We start from the raw sequence: 22,330 nt of genomic DNA, 5'->3' as shown, positions 1-22,330 counted from the left end.
CCAAGATCAAGGTGCTAACATGGTCAGTTTCTGGTGAGAACTCTCTTCCCAGTTTGCAGTCATATTTTCACATGGCCTTTCCTTATGCCTATACATGGGGAGAGAGAGAGAGTGCTCTCTGGTGCTTCTTCTTAAAAGGATATTAATCCTATCAGATCAAGCGCCGGCCTTTATGATCTCATTTAACTTTAATTATTTCCCTGTAAATACAGTCACACAGCGGTTAAGGCTTCAACATATGAATTTTAGGGGAATAGAAAAATTCAGTCCATAACAGCATGGCAGGCTTCAATATTTTTTGAATGAATGAGTGCATGAATGAATGATTGCAATTAACCAATAGTCTTTGTTTAGTGAGCATGTGCCACTTTTTTTTTCATCTTCCCTTCCCCCTCTTCTTCTCTCCCTCATTCTTTCTTCAATTGTGAAGCCCACTCATTCTTTAAGACCCAGCTAGCATATTGCTGCCTGAGGAAATTTCTCTGACCTACACACCCTCATGCACCTTCCCAAGCCTGAACTAGTTGTTTGCTCTTCTCTTCTTCTGGAATGCCTGATGCCTTTCTTGGTTAGTGTACTAATCACACATAAGTATAACTTTTTACACATCAAACCATCTCCCACACTGGTCTGTGAGCCCCTACAGAGCAGGGACTGGTAGGTGTGAGATGCTTGCCACCAGCCATGGGGCCTGACTCATGTTGGTACTCAAAATGTGTTGGTCAAATAAATAAATGGATTAATAGGTCTTTTGGATTGTATCCCTTTTTAACATCCCTTTTAGTCTTCTACTGTGTGTGTGTGTGTGTGTGTGTGTGTGTGTGTAGGCCTATATTTGATATGAATTTACCTGTTAGACTGGGACTGTCAGTAATTGCAGGAGGATTAGAACACTTATCATGCTTGTCATTAAAGCACATTCAAATTCACACAATGGAGGCAGCCAGTCTTGTCTCATTTTTGCCTGATTCATTCTCAGCTAAGATGCTCATCTGGCACCTGCAGGCTTGAGGTTGTCTCTTTAGAATCTGAGTAGTCCTCCAGGATATCAGGGAATACACCTGTTTACCACAGTATCTCCAGAACCCAGGACATGGCATGGCACGTAGTAAGTGCGTACTAAAAGTTTTTGAATGTCCCTAGAAAGACAGATCTCAGAGCATCATTTTAAGAGATTCCATGACTTCAAACAGGAAGAGACCATGGTATCATAGAAGCTGTGACTTAGAAGATACTCATGTCATATATGCTTGGCCTGATTTCAAACTCTGTTATTCCAAAACCCTATGAGGAGATATGACTGTTTCTCCTCCTCATGAAAATCTCTGGGAATGGAGAGCCTACAATATCTCAGCCTGCAGTAGCATCACTGACGTGAACACAGGCTCCCAGCTCTTTGAGCACAGGGCCTGAGTCTTCCCTCTTTGCATCTCCACTAGAGTAGGCTCCTGATTCTTTCAAAGGAACGCATGTGAAGCCATGGCTGTGAAGGAGTGGCTGTGAAGATGGCGTGGCCTTACTTTTGTCAAGAAGGTGCAAGGGACAGAGCAACTCCCTATTATAGTAGAAACTCAGTAAATGCTTGTAGTAAGGACGAAATTATGGGGTTATGTGTGTGCGAGTATACCTGTTCTACATGGGAAGCAGGAGCCGGAAGGAGGTGGGGGGCCATCTACCATCTTTTCATATCTGCCTCTGCAAACGCATCTAATTACCTCACCTCCATCAGCAGGCCCTTGGCAGAGGCCACGCGTTGGGTCTGCGCGGTCCTGGCAGCCGCAGTGTGGAGGGTGAACCTGATGGCCTCTTCAGTCTATTTAGCAGGCTCTGGGATGTGTAAGTACATTATCTGCAAGGCTGGTAAAGAGCGCTTGGGGAGGATTTGTGGGTCTGTGGGAAGGACAAAGAAAAATGTTTTCTAATAAATTATTCACCATCTCACAATCCCTTTTGGGCAGATTGTTGCTCCGTTTGCCCCGCGCAGCTCGATGCCTCTTCCCTCTGCATTCAGACACGCAGTTTCTCACCTCCAGAGAGCAGCAGAGATCTCGGGCAGGCTGCTGCGGCTAATGGTGGCAATTAATAACTTGTCATAATCCCGAGGATGAAAGGGAAGGCGCCCCATCAGCAGGCGGGTCATGGCGCTGCTCGGAAGCAAATGAGGTGCAGGTGTGGCCTCCGCTAAGCGCTGCGCTCAACACCCGGCGCGTGGTGGTGCCAAGCCCCAGACCCCGCTGTCAGCTGCCTGTCTCCCAGGCGCGCGCCGCCCCAGGCCCTCCCCCGCCCCCCACGCTTGCTCACCCTGCTGCAGAGAAATCCCCGGAACGTATCAATAAATCAGAGTACACGGCATAGAACCTTCCAAACACTAATTGCACTCTGAACGCTGTTAACTCTGCCAGGCCCGACTCGCCTGTGTTTTCCCCCAACCCCCCAGACTTGGTGAGAATCGCACACCTTAAACTCCCTCCTCTACGCATCTTATGTACCCCACCCCCAACCCCATTTGTTATCCCCACCTCTACTCCGTGCAAGCACTGCAACCTTTAAAAGTGAACGTGGTAAATAAACAGGCAGCGTCCTGAGCTTGATCTGATCTGCTTTCAGGTTCACAGTGGAGCTGGAGGACACGAAATCCTCTTTAGGGTTTTAAGAAACCGCAAAACACAGAATCACTTATTTCCCGACAGCTCCAGCCCAGTTGCCTTTTCTCTTGTTTCCATTCCTGTGGGTCAGTTCTGCTTGAAATGAACCAAGTTTACAAATCTCTTCTGGTTTGTACACTCCTATTATGCATACGAGGTGATGCATTTGTAACTGTCACACAAGTCAGGGTGATACAGCACTCTCATCTGACCCTATTCATTTAAATGGGTGCGTCTTGATGACATTGATTCATGTTATAAGTTATATCCATGCATTATAATCTTTATGTGTCACCGTACTGGTTATATCTACTACAATGCAGGGCAGTGGGGGCGGTGTGTGTGTGTGTGTGTGTGTGTGTGTGTGTGTGTGTGTGTGTGCAGACACAGAAAATGATGGTGAGCAGGATTTGAGAGTACTTTGAACAATATGAAGTCCATATAAACTCCAAAGCTTCCTAGATAAGTTTATTATGTGTCCCTATCTTGAGAGAAGAAAATTTACATGCAGAACAGTCCTAGGTGAGGTGTCTTTTGCTGTAAATATTCTGCTAACTTCTTAATATTTGGAGAATGTGTGCTTCAAATGCATATCGCACCAAACTAAAGGGGTAAGTAAACATGATTATGCATGCATGTAAGTCTTTATCAAGGTGGGGTTAATAATGTTTTAAAGCAGAACTATTTCTCATGAAAATAGCTGCTCTTAATAGCCTCTGTCTCTTTATTGTGCTTCTTACTGAAACATAAATCACTAATATGTTTTCAGCAGCAAAGTACTCTCTTTTTCCATTGTATTCACAGATTTAGTGGCATTTCAAATAGATAAACACAAGCAACATCTATCAACACTACAAAAAGGGCGCCTTAATCAAAGCTCCAGGTCCCGGGTCTCAGCATCTCCATTTACCTTGAGATAAATCCATTGGTGTGACCACCACTGCACCGGGTGACAAATCACCCCAGCCGGCCGAGCAGCGCAAGGGCTTATTGGCCTTCCTTTAAGTGGTCTTACCCTTCAATGAAAAGGATGGGGCTTGTCAAGCAGGACCAGATTAAAGTTAGACAAAAAGAAATGATCTGTTATTAGAAAACTCCGATTGAGAATCACAAAACAGGAAAGAAATATGAATAAAAATTTCCAGGGGGAAGACCATCTGATCCCAACAGAAATTAACTCCCATTATGGGTGTGAGGTAATAGATGGCCTGCAGTTGGAGCTAATGAGGATTTCAGATTAAGGAGGTGTGGGGCTTGGCTGGGGGTATTAGCAGCTGCTCTGGGTGTCCAAGTGCTAAGTTCAGGAGAGGCTTGGGCTCCTGGCTTCCTGGGCTGAAAGGTGGTGTTCAGGTGGGGCATGGAAATTACAAGCTCTTGGAAATGAGTACTCACTCATGATTGCATGGGTACTTCAAAGAATAACACCGGTAGGACTCTCAGGGGGCAAATTGATTTCTACATGTCTGAGACAAGGGGAAAGTGAAGACCAAATATGACTTGCCCAAAGTCATACAGCTAATAGTAGGGCTGAGATGATCTGTCTGCTTCCAATTTATGGGGACTATAGTATTTGGCCTAATCTCCTGGGAGATGACCTTGTTCTGCCTCTGGATTTAAGGATTTTATCTTTCCAGTTAACTGCAAAGGGAATAGAGAATAGTTAGTAAGACTTCTTAGGGTAGTCTTGAGTTAAAGCTTAATGCTTGTACAAATAATAGTAGCCAATGTTTTCAGGTTCTTCCTAGGTGCCAGTCACTGTCTTTGCATTATCTCATTCAATCCATAGATAGCTACCATCAGAGGAAGATACTGAGACTTCAGTATGTTTTTTTTTTTAACAGAGGAAGATACCGAGGAAGACATTGAGACTTAACTTAAGCAGCTTGCCCAAGGTTGAATAATAAATGAAGGAGTTTGTTTTTTTAACTAAGCAGCCTACTCAACACTGCTAGGCAAACACATTTTTTTACAGGAAAGTTTGTGCTAACAAATAAAAGTTAATAAACAAAGTATAGGTGATAACATACACACAAAAGGGACGAAAACTTGGATGCTGAGGAAAAAGCAAGAGATTCCACTGCCTAGGTCCTTGATACAAATAAATAAAATATCTTATTTTTAATGTATACTTATTTATTTTGAGAGAGAAGAGCATGAGCAGGGGAGGGGCAGAGAAAGGGAGAGAGAGAATCCCAAGTAGCTCCATGGTCAGAGCTGCCAGATACAGGGCTCGATCTCATGACCATGTAATCATGACCTTAGCTGAAATCAAGAGTTGGATGCTTAACCGACTAAGCCCCCCAGACCCCTCAATAACATACTTTCTGATTTCCCCCCAGACCTTTTGATTCTTTTCTGAGGAAAGGATTTTAAAAATCATGCTACCAAGGGCATGATAGCCAATTCCATAATTTAAAATAAATGTATAGGCTATAGGAAGATACATGGCATAATTATGGAAAAATAAGGTAGTCCAGCTGAGTACAGAGTGTGTTTTAAATTTTTTTTTCCAACGTTTTTATTTATTTTTGGGACAGAGAGAGACAGAGCATGAATGGGGGAGGGGCAGAGAGAGAGGGAGACACAGAATCGGAAACAGGCTCCAGGCTCTGAGCCATCAGCCCAGAGCCTGACGCAGGGCTCGAACTCAGGGACGGCGAGATCGTGACCTGGCTGAAGTCGGACGTTTAACCGACTGCGCCACCCAGGCGCCCCCAGAGTGTGTTTTAAAGCTGATGGTCCATCATTAATTCAAATCCCAACTCTGTAATTTATAAGCCAAAAAATTTCTGCTCTTTCTCATCTTAGTTGTTTCCTATATGTGAATCTTAAGCATTTTACATCACTGTGTTGTGCCTCAATTTCCTCATTTGTTAAACAAGGAAATAATGTCCACTTAATTTCCAGTGTAGTTGCAAGGATTAAATGAGATGATGGATGTCAGGAGCTCAGCAGAGTTCCTGAATAAGGATAAACACTTGGTAGTTGGTTGTACCCCCAGTCTGTCAGAGAGCTGAGAGTCACCCCCATTTGTTCCCTGTGCAGCATCATAGGAAGGCACTGACCTCAGAGATGCTGAATGGACTGTGCCTTTGTCCACACTTCCCAACATCCACTGAATGCATAAAAATGTAGTTAAACTTCCAGATATGAAGTTTAAAATATTTGGATATTTGGAAATATCCACAAAGATATTTGGAAATTGCCAACGTTTTCATTGCCTTGTTTTAGGCCTTATGTCAGGTGGGTGTGAGCAGGGATTCTCAAATATGAAAGAAGGAAAGGTATTTAGATCACTAGAAAAAAATGGTAGACACACAGCCAAAGACATAAAAAAAAGGAATCTCAATCCACATATGTAAGAAAGCCAGACCAATATTTGCCCATCCAGTGAGTTAATAAGTCCATTGGATGTAGTGATACTAGAAGATACCACAAATATCAACCAAGGCCATTGCATTTCCCTGGAACTAAATCTGGGAAAACAAGTTTAAAGGCACCAAGTTGGTCATTGCTATGTTTGGTCTGTAAATAAGTCTTATTATGATAGCATTTATGGGATGCATCGTGTCAAGAGCCTGTTTTCTTTAATTACTTACACAAAGAATCAATCTGGGTAAAGGAATGTTTTACATTCATTCTAACCTGAGAAATTTGTGGCTAATAATATCAGAGGAAGTACAATATGCCAATTATTAGTGCCTCTATTCATCAATACAACCACAAGTGCATATTCTGTGTTTAACTGTGAAACTCAATCCAGTTGAAAAGGAAAACTGAAATAAAATATCTTTATTTAACATTCCTTATGTCTAAAATGACCCAAGCATGCATTATGTTTCATTTGTATTTAAAAGCACTAGAATGTACAAGGCAGTAGTGATAGATAATTACAGGTACGGTATTGATATATTTTGCATTTGTGTTTGTATCTAAATATCTACTGCCTTCTTAATAAACTTCAATTAATATGTTTTCAAGTACTCTGAATGTAATTTTCTGATTAAACACATGCATCAGACTCACCATCAACTCATTAATTTCACATAGATTGAATTTTAGTATTTGTATGCAGTTAAATGTGAGAAGCAAAACATCCAATAATCATTTTGTATTTCATATGAACAGATATGTTTTTTTGATGCAGTCCAAACCAAATCCCTAGGACACAAATGAGGTAGTGGCTGAATTCTGTGGCTTTCGAATTTGCACATTTAATAGGCAACAATTTCAAAGACTCTGCCAGTCATTGGAAAGGCTGTTCCATTCTGCTTTTTCCACAGAGCAAAATCTTTCTGAGAACAATGCTTATTATTGATAGGTTTAAAGCACCTCAGGTGCTTGCCCATTGTGTGTATTGCTGTCACTCTGTCTTCGGAGCAGTGGGGAAGCAATGATGGATAACATAGAGAATAATACATGATTCTTGATTGAATGCAAAGCTATAATTCAGTCTTGGGGTTCTACTGACGTCACAGTGCGTGAGAACACAGCTTAAAGAGGTTTTTTAAAAAACCAGGCAATCCTTGTACTCGAGTATAGAACTAGTGGATCAAGACATACACTACAGCCTCCTTGAGTGATGTTCAAAGGAGAAAAGCACATGGAGGTGTAATGTCCTAGCTTAAGGTCAGCTGTGCCCCCAGGTAGCCAATGAGAGCCTCCTGCTGGCTCCTACTCAGTTCATTCCTTGTTTGCTTTGTGACAGGCAAATGAAAACTCTCAGATGTGGAGAATAGAACTCTCTCCTCTTGACCCTTCAAGATATCCTCTAACAGGGTTTCCAAAATTTCTCTGGTGAGAGGTATTGCCTGAAGCTCTCTTAAAAATAGTTTCCTTGGGGCATCTGGGTGCTCAATCGGTTAAGCATCTGATTCTTGATTTCGGCTCAGGTCCTGATGTCACAGATGTGAGATTGAGTCCTCCATTGTGCTGGGCGGTGGAGCCTACTTAAGATTCTCTCTCTTTCTCCCTCTGTCCCTCCTCCACATGTGTGTGCTCTCTAAAAAAAAAAAAAAAATTATATGTATGGCTACCTGGGGCACCTGGCTGGCTCAGTCCTTAGAGTGTGCAACTCTTGGTCTTCGGGTCGTGAGTTCAAGCCCCATGTTAGGCGTGGAGCCTACTTAAAAAAAAAAAACAACACATAGTTTCCTGGATTCTCATCCCTAGAGATTCAGATTCAGTGGATTTAAGGTTCAGCCTGAGAATATGTATATTTAATATGTAATCTAAGTTGATTCATTAGGAAAGTTTGCAAACACGTTGATTAGTCTCTCTTGATGTCTTGTCTCAGTGTTTCCTCTACACTTGCAAGCTATTTGACACAATTCAAGAATCAATACAGTACTGGATTATGTTGACCCAGTTAAATGAGAATGTTTTTCCAAAAGATTTAATACATAACCCATAGTACATCTCAATAAATGAAAATTTCTTCCTTTGTTTTAGTTGCCTCATCTATCAGAAACTTGTCCTCCCCAACCTTGATGTTAACAACTCAAGAATGAAGGCCAGACTGCATATTTCCTCCACAGGCCCTGAAGTATTACAGTAAGTATTTAAAAATGATGCATGGATTGATTGAAGTTGTCAGAGGTAGGATGAGACCTGCAGATCCTTTTCTGTTCATGCTCCATTTAAGGTAGAACTTTTCTAGAGCTTTAATACTTCTGAGGGTAGCAAGGAATGATTCTTTCTTCAGGCTTAGTTAACCCAGGCCATATGTTGCACGATCCCTTGAGCCTTTCCTAAATCAATAATGATAATAATAGGAGGAGGAAGAGAGGAAGAAGTAGTCACACTCCAGTAGTGCTTAATATGTGCTAGGCAGTCTTCTCAGCATTTTAAACATAGTAACTCATTTAATCCTCCCAATATCCTTATAAGACAGGTTCTATTATTGTTATCTTCATTTTACAGATGAAGAAACAGGCACAAAGAAGTTAAAAATACTTGCCTAAGGGCACAGCTAATAAGTAGGAAAGCTAGGATTTGAACCCATATAATCTGGCTCCAAAGTCTGTGTCTTCTATACTGACTTTGCTAGGAACAGGGGAAGTTAATCTAGAACTATTACAACACTATTAGACATTATCTAATCTAAACTAACTTTACAAATAAAAAGACTGATGCCAAAGAGGGCAAGTAGCTGACAGAAAGTTACTCCACTAGATTCTCTCCCCAACTCCTGACTTCACCCTCCCAGTGTGATCTTCTGCTGGAGACTGGTCTTGCCTAGTGCAGGCCTCCTCCTGTTGACACCACACAATATTCTGGATGTTACATACAGCAAAAATGTAATATAAAGCTGGACTTCAGGAAAGAAAGGAATGTCCTGATACCAGATTCAAAGACATAGATGCAGACACAAATGGGAAACTCAAGTCCTAAGCAGATGCCAAGATGTCTATAGGCAGATACAAAGCCCATTTGGAACACATGGGGGCAGGGCCAGAAATGGTGTTGCTGTTACTGAGTACTAGATAATACAAGATTGAAAAGGTACAAAAGTATTCACGGAATACTAAAACTCTCTTCTGCCTTTGACTCCCAGAGGCAACCAGGATTTTAAATATTCTTTGAGATATAATGTATGCCAATATCCAACTATATGCATTTGTAAATTCTTCTGTTGTTTACACAAATGGTAGCATACTATACAGATTATTCTGTTTCTATTTTTACTCTATAATATATCCTGGAGATTGTTTCATACCAGTACTTATAGAGCTGCCTTATTCCTTTTATGATTATATAATCTTCTATTTTATGGATGTATCAAAATTTATTTAAGCAGTCTCCTATCAGTGGAAGACAAGTTTGCATGTGTGTTATTTCTCTTTTTGTGACTGTATCTATGGGGTAAATTTCCAGAAGCAGGATTGCTGGGTCAAATAATAAATTTAAATTTTTGATCAATACAAAAATATTGTATTAATTCACATTCCCTCCAACCACCCTTGAAAGTGATTGTTTCCCCCACATTCTCAACAAGCCAATGTTTTATCCAAATTTTTCTTTCATCAATCTCTTATAGAGTTTTCATTTCTGCTTCTTTTATTATGATGTGGTTGAACACCTTTCACATGTTTAAGAACCATTCACTTTCCCCTTTCTTTCAACAGGCTATCTGTATCATTTGCCCATTTTTAGTATTGAATCTCTTTCTTATAGTATTGTTGAAACATGTTATATATTAAGGAAATTAGCCTTTGGACTGCAATATGTAAGGCAAGAATGTTTCCCCAGTTTATTTGCTTTTTGACTTTAAGGGATTTTCTTCTACAAAGAAGATTTTTTTAAGTTTTTACAAGTTTAAATTGATTAAAATTTTCATTTATGGCTTCTGAATTTTATGTCATAGTTATAGTGTTCTTCCCACTGCAAGATTATATAAAAACAAATTCTCTCATGTTCCTTCCACAACTTTTATGAATCATTAAAAACAATCTTTGATCCATCTGGAATTTATTTTAGTGCAAGATGTACAATGGATCAAACTCGTTTTTTGAAACCAATTGTCCCAACACCATTTGTTAAATTATCTGGAACCCATGTATATTACTCTCCTAATGATGTACTCAAAAACTGGAAAAATGGTGACCACTATTGGTTGTTCCTAATTAGGTAAATCTTGAAAGAAGGAAAGAGGGAGGTGGGGCAGGGAATAAGAAAGAAAAAGAGAGAGAGAGAGAGAGATGGATGGATGTTTGGCCAGGAATCCAAATTTAGACTGGAGAGTTAGAATAAAGATACAGTAAACTTACAATGAATTGATCCTAATTGTGCTCAGAATCCTAATTGTGCTTCTTTGACAATCAGAATCTATATTCCAGAGATGATTCTGCTTTTCTGAAGAGAAGAAAAAGTAAGAAAAAAACATTTTCTAGGTCTGGGTGGCATAATATGTTTATATATTAACTACATTTTTTCTTTTTTTCCTTTTTTATATATTAACTGTATTTATTGTCTTTAGCAATTTATTTCCTGTAGCACCTTTCCGCCATTCAAGTAGATTGTGTTGGCTACAAAAGAAAAATGTTTTGTTTTTTAATTATGATAAAATATACATAACATAAAATTTATCATTTTAATCATCTTTAAGCATATAGTCTATGGCATTAAGTTCATGCAAATTCTGGTGCAACCACCACAACTGTCCATATTCAGAACTTTTTTTTAAGTTTATTTATTTATTTTTGAGAGAGAAAGAGAGAGTGCAAATAGGGTAGGAACAGAGAGAGAGAGAGAGAGAGAGAGAGAAAACGAATCCTAAGCCGGCTCCACACTGTCAGTGCAGAGCCCAACGCAGGGCTTGAACTCACAAACTGTGAGATCATGACCTGAGTCGAAGTCAGATGCTTAACAGACTGAGCCCCAGGCACCCCAGGCACCCCAGTCTTCAGAACTTTTTTTTATCTTCCCTAACTGAAACTCTGTGCTCATTAAACATTAGCATCCCATTCCCTCTTTCCCCCACCCCCGGCCTCTGACACCACCATTCTACTTTCTGTTTCTATGAATTTGACTACTCTAGGTACCTCATATAATTGGAATTTTATAATATTTGTCCTTTTATGTCTTCCTTCACTAAGCATAAATGCCTTCAAAGTCCATCCATGCTGTGGCATGAGTCCGAATATCCTTCCTTTTTAAGGCTGAATAAATTCATTGTATGTGCATACACATGTTGTTTGTCCATTCATCAATTAATGGACATTTGGGTTACTTCTACCTTTTGGTTATTATCAAAAATTCTGCTATGTACATGGTTGTACAAATATCTATTTGAGTCCCTGCTCTCACTTCTTTTGTGTATATACCCCAAAGTGGAATTTCTGGACCGTATGGTAATTCTCTGTTTAGTATTTAAGAAAGCACCACAGTTTTCCACAGCAGCTACATTATTTTACATCCCCACCAGGGAAGTCCAAGGATGCCAGTTTTTCCACATCCTCATCAGCACTTATTTTCTGGCTCTTTGTTCTGTTTTGTTTTGTCTTGATAATAGCCATCTTAATGGGTATGAAGTGATGTCTCATTGTGGTTTTGTCTCTCCCTAATGACTAGTGAATAACTTTTCATGTGCTTATTGGTCATTTGTATATATTCTTTGGAGGGAAAATTTTTTTTTTAATTTCAAAAATTTTGTTTTGGAGTAGCAAAATCCTTAGGAGGGAAGGTGTGTGATAAAGATAATTTGAATACGGCTAAGTAAGATGATTTGGATGGACTAGAGGAGGAGTAAGAGTCAAGGAAGAAGTAAGGGCACTCAACAGGGATACATGCCTTATCGAAGGGGCTCCTGCCCTGCCACTCTTGTCCCCCACGCAGAAACTGGAGGGAGGGAGGACAGAAACCACAGATAGGTTTGGGGGGATTCAAGAGCAGAAATAACCTGAGCCTGGATAACTTTTCCAGATAACCTGGAGAGGCAAGGCCTCAGATGGCATGGAAGAGCAAGGTAAATATGGCCCGAGGAGAGTCTATGGATGGATGGGAGATAACCACATACAATGGCCCATAGCAGAGTGGTGAGGAGGCAGCAAAAACCCCTCTGAGTGTTCCTGAGATGCAGTGCACCTAGCAAGAAGGGCTGTGCAGCGTCCTAGGTGGACAGATCACCTGATAAGCAATGACCCATTCCAGGGAATGCTACTACTGAATTTATGATAATTCCCCCCTATCCCCAGCCCCAGGGCCCTGGCCCTACAGAAATCCCTGGAACAAGAATGCAACCTCAAGAAAATGTGGGGGGAACCTGCACTATCCAAGTTTGAGAGTTTGGCCCCCACCTGATGGGGGCTTATAATAGAAATACACTCTGATAATAAAAATGTAAAAAAAACATTTCTTGCACATTTGAGCTTGAGAGCAAGGTTCATAACTCCTAGGAGCTGTTAAAAGATAAAACTGAGGCATGTGAAAAATTTTAGGAGTTTATCTGAATAATAACTAATTGGAATCGGACAGCACCAAACTGGAAGTGGTTTTTGGAGCACTGCATGGAGAGCAGCAGAAGAGAGATTTTTATAGAGAAAAGGCAGAAGCAAACTAAGGAAACTACTGATTGGCTGCAGCTTAAAGCCTAGTTTGCTGTTTGGGATTGGTTGTTATACTTAGGTTTCAATTTTATAACCTTGAGGCATTTACAGCCTTAGATTTTGCTTTGGTTATGTAGGTTTGTTGTTTAATTAATTTAACAAGGTCAAATGTTGAAGCAATTCCCACAAACTGGAAAAGCATCTTAAACCCCTTATCCAAGCAAAGAATAAGAGGATAGACCCCCAATGAAGTGGCTCTTGGAGCAGCGAAAATAATGAGGATAGTATTTCCCTGTTTTGAAGCACGTTATATTTCAAGATACATTTTGATCTATTATCTTATTTGATTTTCAACTTCTCTAGATGATAGAAAGAGGCAGATTTTATTATCATCCCTATTTTGCAAATGAAGACACTGAGATCAACAACAAAAATGCTATGATCTGGACAAAACTATCCAATATCCATAGGAGATTTACTCAACCTCTGCACTATGGATATTTTGGGCTGGATAATTCTTTGTTGTACAGACCTGTCTTCTGCATTGTAGGATGTTTGCCAGTCTCCCTGGCCTCTACCCACTAGATGCCAGTAGCAATCCTCAGTGGTGACAACCAAAAATATCTCCAGGTATTGCCAAATGTCCACCCCCACCCACCTTCTCTGGTTGAGAACCAAGGGCTTAATCCAGCGTTCTGACTCCTAGATCAGAGTGCGTAGAAGAAATCCAGCACTCTTCCCCCACTCCCAAGTTCAGCCTACCATTCCACCAACACGCCTAAAACCACTTAAAAATGTTCTCATAACAGGGTGCCTGGGTGGGTCAGTCAGTTGAGGATCCCACTTGATTTCAGCTCAGGTCAGGATCTCAAGGTTCATGGGTTTGAGCCACACTGGTAGTGCGGAGTCTGCTTGGGATTTTCTCTCTTCCTCTCTCTCTCTGCCCACTCCCGCCCTCCCTCCCCCCGCCCCCGGCTTCTAAAAATAAATGAATAAACTTAAAAGAATGTTCTCATAATATTTTATCGCTGAAAGAGACCTAAGCATTCGTGTCTACTCTTCCTTTCAATTTACATGTGAAAACACTGAGCTTCAGAAAGTTTCAGTTATTTGTCTAAGAACACATAGCTGGTATGTAGGGAAGCTGGTACTTGAACTTGAGTCTCCTATGTCAAATTCAGGGTTTGACCTGCTACCTTATCAATGCTTAGAGCTGACAATGGTTTAGAAATCCTCCAGAGTAATTTTGGGAAGAAAAGCAGATTGTTTGCTGGCTAGTATTCCCTTCAGAAGGGGATATTTTTAGCAAAATGGGGGGAAATTACCATTCAGCTCAATTGAAAATATGTCTGGCATTAATTCATTGTTAATTGACCAGGATGAGTAAAAAGATGGCTACTTCCAAGGCCTCTCTAATGGAACTATTAGTGAATTTTCAGGTCAACTAACTCCTGTCACTGCCTGACAAAGGAAATGGCAATCATTTGCCAGTGTTAGCAAGGCTCTCACTGCTCTTGAAAACTGGCATCAGTCATCCTGGGCTGTCAGGTTCCATGCCTCTACACTGTATGTAATTCTCTACCCGACACTCCTCCACCCAGAGACCCTTCATTTAAATGACCTCAGGTTTGCCTGAAATGTGCATAATTTTTGCCACTTCTAAAGAGCTTTCATAGAAATCTGGTTTGATCTTTCACACAATGTTATAGTTCAGTAAAAATTACTCCCTATTACTCCCATTTACCAATGGGGAAACCGAAGCTCAGGTAGTTGTTTGACTTGCTGATGTTTTCACAGATGGTAAATAGCAAGGCAAGATTTCAAACCCAGGGATGGAGCAACAATTCTCATGTCATTGCTTTTTGGTGGTTTTATTCTGCACCATCATCTGCACCTTCTCCCCTCACTTTGCTTTCTTTTCTTTTCTTTTCTTTCTTTCTTTCTTTCTTTCTTTCTTTCTTTCTTTCTTTCTTTCTTTCTTTCTTTCTTTCTTTCTTTCTTTCTTTCTTTCTTTCTTTCTTTCTTTCTTTCCCAACGAGTCTTCTTTTTTCCTTCTTCCAAAGTCTAAAGGGAGAAGTAGTTGGGATAGTTGGATAAATGGAAAACCATTTCAGTTACATAACCAATCATAGTTTTCTCATTCAGCAAGTGTTTATCGAAGATTTACTTTGAGGAACTCTGTTAGGTACTGGATGGAGATGCATGATTTATAAGCTAGGGCCCCAGATTCTCAAGCATGGCCTACCATAATTTGGTCCTAACCTACCTTTCCAGCCTCATCTTGAACCACTTCTCACACAACCTATACATTAACTATACTAACATAATCTCTTCTCTCCAAATGTGCCATGTACTCCCTCCCTCTCTCTTTACTCTGTCCTTGTGCTGTTTTCTGTCTGGAGTGCTCTTCCTCTGCCTCCAAGATCTGCTAAACTACTATTCTTACATAAAGGCCCTTTCAGGTGTTACCTTCTCTATAGAAGCTTCCCTGCTTTTAATGGCAAGGCTGGTCAATCACAACTCTTTTTGCTATAATAATTTTTTCCTGGCTGTATTGTAAAGTGTTCTTACTATATTATGATTATTTATATTCATATCTGTCTCAGGTGCATGATCCTTGAAGGCAGGGATCATGGCTTACTCAGGGAGTATTCACTAGTCTAGTACATAATGGGTGACTGATGTACATTAGTTGACTTGAGTAACCCAGAAAGGGAGACAAAGGCAAAAAGACACAGAAGTGCTATAACCCAGTGTTATTTAAAGCAAATAATGAACTTGCAACTTACTAGTCATACCATTAGACTCAAAGTCTCACTTGTTACTGGTCCTTTGTATTTTATTCACAGACAATCTCCTTTTACTTAATACTCCCCTTAGAGCAACTGCTTCTATGATGGTCTGGAGCAGATTTCAGGGAAGAAGAAAACAATTGATGATAACACTGATCACATTCATCCCATCACAACTGACCTTCAACCATGTCTCCACCTCTAGAGCAAAGCAGGGAATTAAAGCAATTCTCCAGGTAACTCAATAAGCCTTGGATTTGATAGCTACTAGAAAATATTTATGGAAATACTTTTATAATAATGACAACATCATATAGCAATTTTCAAAGCACATTTCCAAATGTTATTCCTGTCAACAATCATGAAAGGTTAGTATTATCCTCACTTTATAGATAGGAATACTGAGGCTCAGAAATGTGTTCAACGTTACTTAGCAGGTGGTAGAATGGAGTCTCAAGATGTAGTTCTTCTAACTCTGAATCCTATGTTCTTACCAATATACCATGCTGTTCTTTGATAATAGAACATATACTTTATTTATTCTTGTGTCTTCTGCAATACCTAGAATAGTGCACATAGCAGGGACTCAATATGTTTGCTGAATGAATGAATTGATGTACAAGGTTAAAAATTCCTCTTTCACACCTATGTTTAATTGGTTCATTCATCCCTCTTCTTCTTATCCCTCCCATTCATATCATGTTTATGCATCCCTGCAATTGACTGCCACTGTGCTCAGCACTAAAAATTCAAATATTAATAAGACAGTTATTTTGGTGTCCCCAGAACCCAGCATATACCTGACACAGAGTGGGTATTTAACAACTTCTTTTGCATAAATCATCTGTAGAAAGCTCAGGATCTAATATACATGACTGAAGTAATTTGAGCTGTGTTTTCCTTTCTTTCATCTGGTCTTCACATCAATCTATTGTCTGTATTTTTACTTAAGGGAAAACTGAATATCGGTGGAATTTGGTACCTCTACCACAGTAGATTTAAACCCAGGTTTCACATTTAAAATACTAAGTTGATTCACCTTCTAGAAGCAGCTGTGTTGCAATGGGAGGAGTCCAGATCTGGAGTCAGAAGAGCGATGTGAATCCTAGCCCTGCCACAGACTAGCTGTATGGCCTTAGGAAGCCACTTAGCTTCTAGGACCCAGTGTTCTCCACTTAACATGAGAAAATAATACCTACCCTGCTGACCACATAGGGTTATTGTGAGCTATGTGAACAGTAGGAGAAGCGTTTCAGAAGGACTAATCCAAGGTACTGACTTAGGCCTCCTTATGAAGGGCTACAGTGCGTACCTGGCCTATCCTTCTGGAGTGTCAGGACAGTGCTTGCTGACATCACCTGGAACCATCCAGTTTAGATCCTTCTTAACAACTCATTCTTTAAACTTAAGACCTTATAAGGAAAATAATAAAAATCAATGGATAATTTTTGGCTCCTTATGTTATACATGCTAATTACATTTATTCACCTTCAGGAAATGTGTAGACGTGTGTGTGTGTACATGTGTGTGTGTGAGTACCTGCACATTTGTGTAGGTACAGTAGAAAGAGCCTGAGTTAGGAGGTCATACAGAGCTGCCATTAAATCCCAGTTCAGTCCTGCATTCATTAGCTGTGTGACCTTGGACAAGTTATCAAGTGACACTAAATCTCAATATCCTAGTTGGTAAGATGCAGATAATAGGTTCTTATGAGAGTGAAATAAGACCAAATACTCTATCATTACCTCAGCTTTTTGCTCAATACATAGTAACTTTTGCTATCACCAATATTATCTACACATAATATGTATTCTGGTTCTAGTATTGACACTAATCCCTCCTCTATAGAAAACTATCCTGTTCAGGCCCTCTCCTTTGTCATTGTGGTTACATGTTCAGATTTGAAAAGTTATCTCCTGAATTCTGGATCTTTAAAATTATTTTAGAGAATTTTCATGTTGCCTATAATTTTTCCAAGCTGAGAGTTTAAATCTTCACCAGTTGTGTTCTATAATTATAATTCTTGCAGTTCCCAATTTAGTATTATCTAATTTTTGTCATTAAGGGAAAACTTCTAGAGTAAAACACAATTCCAAAAGATTATGACCCACTACCCGAAGGTTGTCACCTCAAAGTTGGGTTTTTTTGTGGCACTATTAGACAACTCCCCACGGTGAGAACATCGTGGGATTTTATTCTTTTATGACCACTGTTTATGTGCTACTTAATGTTACAATAACTGTATATAGCTGTACACATGTTAGCTATAGCAGTATTTAATAATTTACTAAGTTATGGACAAAAACTGGGAAAGTTAATTTTTTACAAATCATTGTTTAGCCCCTGAACCTCATCAAAGTTGAAATAGCCTTATTCATAAATAAAATAGAAAAAAAGAACCTCCAAGATATGCATTTTGTCTTATCCATTACTACCAGGATAATCGTCCTTTCATCATATCTTCTCACTACTCAAAGACATTCAAATGTACCCCACTACCTTGTAATTATCCAAATTTGTTTTTCTGGAAGGGCTCTCTGAGTATTCCTTCCCAATCCTATTTTCTGCTACCCATTCCTCTCCTCTTCCTCCCACCGCATGTGAATCTTTTGCTCCAACAAGCTGCTATATTCACTGTTCATAAATTATTCCATGCACATTCCTTCTTCCTTGCCCTTGATTAAGCCATTATCCTGCTTTTCATCTCCTCATCACCCACCGACTGTCCATTCCACTCTAGGCCTTCTTCAAAGCCAAATTCAGTGTATTCCTTCCCTCAGAACACCTTTACCCCTCAACTCTGAAATTACCAATCATTAGTACCACTCATTTGACAATTGATTCTATAATCATTGTAGTTTACCAGTGGTTTCACAGAGGTTTTTTTTTTACTTAGTGGTAATGACAGCTGCCCCTATGGGAACACCCACTATGGTCTAGGCACTCTGCTGAGTGCTTTATGAATATTATGATTAATGTACACAGTCATCCTATGTATCAGGTCCCCCTTTGCAGATGAAGAATCGGGGACATAGAATAGTTTTATAAGTTACCCAAAGTCAGACAGCTGATAAATGGCAGTTGAGGTTCATGGTCTACTATCTTCTTAGTAAACCTGGGGGGATAACTTCATGGACTGCTCTTTGAAGAGTGATTACCTCATTATTAAAAAGATTTGTTATGTTTGATTGTTTGTTTTAAGCAAAAGCCATCTTGTCATGACTTCTTTATGTTCAACGGATATCAAGGTTACTTACTCTGTCTAGCCTTTGGGACTAGCCAGGGAAGAAGGCCACGGAGGGCCAGTGTATGGTTAAAGGAAGAGAACTGGAGTTTCAGAGAAAACATCAATGCACTCCCCTTCTTTGCAACACAAGACCAGATGCTCAGCAGCAAGTATATGTAGAATGAAAGCAATGGCAATATAACAGTAATAAACATTTTACGTGCCTGCAGCTACTGTAACAGGAAAATCTAATGTAAATGGTTTGCAATGCCCATGTGGGGTGTGCTGTGGCTATGCCTTTCACATGTGTCTTGCATATGGCGCCCATAAGTACAGTATAAAAGATGGAAATACACTTTCTCTTTCACTTTTCTGGGGGGTTGGTGTGGGGAAATGTTGCAAATAGTAGCTACATGTAAATTGAAGGAAATTTTTAAATGACTTTGCACTTAGTTTGTTGTTGTGTAGTAGACTTAATAATAATTAAGCATAGTGCCTGCACTGAGTAAGGCAGTCATTGTGCAGTTTCTATTTTAGTAATAGTAACTTACAATTGGATCGTGCTTTATAAACATGCATTACAGTGCCAGTGGAGTATCTTTTCCAGGTTCGCTTACATCTGTCCATCTGCTAAACTTCTGCTCAATGTCCAATTCTGGAAGCTCATTGTTGCTTCACACCAACCCCATATTTTCGAGCAATCTTTATCTTTAGTGAAGCTAACATTTTGATCTCCATGTGCCTAACTCCTTTGCTTATCTCAACTTCTTTAGAACTCGTGTAGAAAGAAGTGTCCTATTTGATTGGGCCTCCTTCAAATCACAGGAGTGGAGAGTGACAACAATGTATGTTTTTTTTCTTAAGTTCTTAAATTTATTTATTTATTTTGGGAGAGAGAGAGCAAACAGGGTAGGGTCAGAGGGAGGGGAGAGAGAGAGGATCCCAAGCAGGCTCCACACTGTCAGTGCAGAGCCTGATACAGGGCTCGAACTCACAAACTGTGACACCATGACCTGAGCCAAAATCAAGAGTCCGGTGTTTAACCAACTGAGCCACCCTGGTGCCCCAACAGTGTATATTAAGCACCTGGTACAGCTCCTGGCATAATAAAGGGAAGCTAATCTTAACTAGGAGTGATTTTGGATATATTAGACTTGCTCCCACTTGATCCTCTCTATAGGTAGTGCTAAGAAGACCCAGTAGGTGTATCTGGCAGTTCAGAAGAGCCAGTCTCCAGGATCCATAGAAACTTTTGGAAGGGGTCCAGCATTGCTACCTGAGCTGTGAACTGTCACTGGGGGTCATAGATGTCATTGGGAAGATGGTTGTTGTGATGCTGGCTTTGAGTAGAAAGCTCAAAGCATAGAGGGGGTTTGAGGCAATTATAAGTTCCCTAAGTCAGTATATTTGGACTCTTACTGTGCATCAGAGTTATAATGGAGCTTTTACTTATTTTATTTTATTTTTTTAGAGAAAGAGAGAGGGAGTAGTAGTAGAGGGAGAAAGAGAGAATCTTAAGCAGGCTCCACACCCAGGGAAGAGCCCTGACGTGGAGCTTGATCTCATGACCCTGAGATAATGACCTGAGCTGAAATCAAGTGTCGGACACTTAACTGACTGAGCCACCCAGGTGCCCCTATAATGGAGCTTTTAAAAGAGCAATACCAAGGGTCCATTCCTTATTTTATTGGGATGGGGCCGAGGCATCAGCATTTTTTTAAGCTCCCCAGGTGAAGCCTACATGATGAGGTCAGATTGAGAAACATGGCTCTAAATAAAAATAGAGACACTAGGGGGAGTATTTCCTAGTCTCTGGAATTGGATTGTCCAGACTCCAACTCTGCCACTTATTAGTTCTATAACCTTGGGAAAGGTAATTAACCTCTCTGTGCCTCAGTTGTCTCATCTGTAAAGTTAAGTTGAATAAGCACCTGCTTCCTAGGGTGGACATGAGGATTAAATGCATTAAAATGAGCGCTTAGTACCTGACACATGGTAAGGCTCACTAAACATTAGCGATGTTCATCGTGTTTAGATTTATAATCTGAAACTGTCACCTGAGGAAAGAAGTTCACATATATAAACTTAAAAAAAAAAACCATTTATGTGTCTAAATTTTTTCAATAAGATTTAGAAAGAGTTCCCATGTTCAGAATTTCTTATACAGTCTATGATAGTCTTAAATGATAGTCTATGGTGCAAAAGCAGTACACATTCAGTAGAAACCATACTTAGGATTTTGAATTTTGATATTTTCCCAGAATAGCAATGTGTGGTAAGATACTCACGGGTGATGCTGGACAGTGGCAGTGAGCCACAGCTCCCGGTCAGGCATGTGATCATGAGGGTAAACAGCTGATATACTTATAACCATCTGTACCTGTACAACCATTCTGTTTTTCACTTTCTGTACAGTATTCAATAAGTCACATGAGATGTTCAACACTTTATTATAAAATAGGCTTTGTGTTAGATTATTTTGCCCGATTGTACACTAGTATAAGTGTTCTAAGCATGTTTAAGGTAGACAAGGCTAAGCTGTGATGTTTGGTAGGTTAGCGTACTAAATGCATTTTCAACTTATAATGGGTTTATCAGGATGTAACCCGATCATATGTCGAAGAATAGCTGTAATATACTTACAAACAAGTAACTTCCAATCAATTTCATGAAACGTATTTGTTTCTCTACAAAATATTCACAATGAAGAATCATATTCATTTCTTTATTCACTAATCTTTTTACTCACTCACTTAATCACTTGATCTTTGGATGAGACTTTGGACTATGGAGCCAGACTGCCTGGGTTTGATTCTTGGCTCTGCCATTTATAGCTGTATGACCTTGAGCAAGCTATTTAATCTCTTTGTGCTTCAGTTTCCTTACCTGTAAAACATAAGCATAAGAGTAGCTCCCTCACATGTTATTGAAAGTCCTCGGGGTGACTGGTAGCTCAGTCAATTAAGCATCCAACTCTTGATTTCAGCTCAGGTCATGATCTCACAGTTTGTGAGATTGAACCCTGCTGACAATGTGGAGTCTGCTTGGGATTCTCTCTCTCCCTCTCTCTCTGCCTGTCTCTCTCTCTCTCTCTCTCTCTAAATATAAATAAACATTTAAAAATAAATAAATGAAATAAAAATAATTTTTAAAAGAGTCCTAAAGGAGTTGGTTTATATACAGTGCTGTTTTTGACTGAATGTGTCCATCCCAAATTCCTATGTTGAAGCAGTAGTCTCCAATATGATGGTATTTGGAGGTTGGACATTTGGGAGGTAATTAGGTTTAGGTTTACCATGATGGGATTAGGGACTAGTGTTCTTGTACTAAGAAGAAGAGAAACCAGAGCTTCCTCTGTTCTCCATATCCTGAGGAGGCTGCAGTGGGCAGGTTACAGTCTGCAAGCCAGGAAGAGGGCCCTCACTGGGGAACAGAATCATCTAGTACCTTGATCTTGGACTTCCCAGCCTCCAGAACTTCAAGAAATAAAAGCCCATTGCTTAAGCCACCCAGTCTATGGTATTTTGTCAATGTTACCTGAGCTAAAACATCTGCTTAGAACAGTATTTGACTGGCATGTAGCAAATTTTTATTAAATATTAGTTATTATAATTATTTCTC

General features: G+C 39.9%; 1 long non-coding RNA gene across 2 annotated transcripts; it reads left to right on the top strand.

Moving 5' to 3' along the window:
• The first annotated feature begins 920 nt into the window (after window positions 1-920).
• LOC123379643 lies at window positions 921-19,600 on the top strand. 2 transcript variants are annotated; one of them, XR_006584357.1, is made up of 4 exons: window positions 921-1,836; window positions 8,097-8,198; window positions 15,572-15,719; window positions 18,686-19,600. It is a non-coding gene; the product is annotated as an uncharacterized LOC123379643 (long non-coding RNA). The 2 variants fall into 2 exon arrangements; XR_006584356.1 differs by having other exon boundaries at window positions 15,541-15,719.
• Window positions 19,601-22,330: the final 2,730 nt, after the last annotated feature.

The sequence above is a fragment of the Felis catus genome, chromosome C1, assembly GCF_018350175.1.
Source record: "Felis catus isolate Fca126 chromosome C1, F.catus_Fca126_mat1.0, whole genome shotgun sequence".
Taxonomy (NCBI): Eukaryota; Metazoa; Chordata; class Mammalia; order Carnivora; family Felidae; genus Felis; species Felis catus.
The sequence above is the reverse complement of the archived record's forward strand: the minus strand, read 5'-3'. Positions and strand labels throughout refer to the sequence as shown.